The following is a 544-nucleotide window of genomic DNA, read 5'->3' on the forward strand; positions in this document are numbered from 1 at the left end:
GCAGCACTTTGTCGATTCGCTAACTCATTTGTTTATTTATTATTATTATTAGTATTATTATTTATTATTATTATTTATTGCTATTATTGAGCAGCAAAATAGTAATTATTACTAATTGAGCAGCAAATCAATTATTACACAAAAGGAGATAAAGAAAGAATGAAAAGAAAGAAAAACGAAATGGAGGATTCCGAAGACAATGCATGCAGCCAAATCAGCAGCAACTGCTGCTGCTGGTTCTGCTGCACAGCAGCAACTGCTGCTGTGCAGCAGCAGCAACAAAGAGGAAGACACAGCCATTTATATTTCATGTCAGAGAGCCAGCCAAAACGCTGCAGTGTCCATACACCCGAACGCAGGCCCGTGTCTCTGCCTGCAGCAGCAGCAGCCCACGTGGCAGCAGCAGCTGCAGCAGCAGCAGCGGCAGCAGCTGCTGCTGCTGCTGCAGCTGAAGCTACTTATGCGCGCAGAAACGCGCTCGTCTCTGTAGGAACAATAGCTATAGCTGCAGCCAGCGGCAGCGGCGGCATCAGCAGCCACTACT

The sequence above is a fragment of the Eimeria tenella genome, genomic scaffold, assembly GCF_000499545.2.
Source record: "Eimeria tenella Houghton genomic scaffold, Eth_scaff2398, whole genome shotgun sequence".
Lineage (NCBI taxonomy): Eukaryota > Apicomplexa > Conoidasida > Eucoccidiorida > Eimeriidae > Eimeria > Eimeria tenella.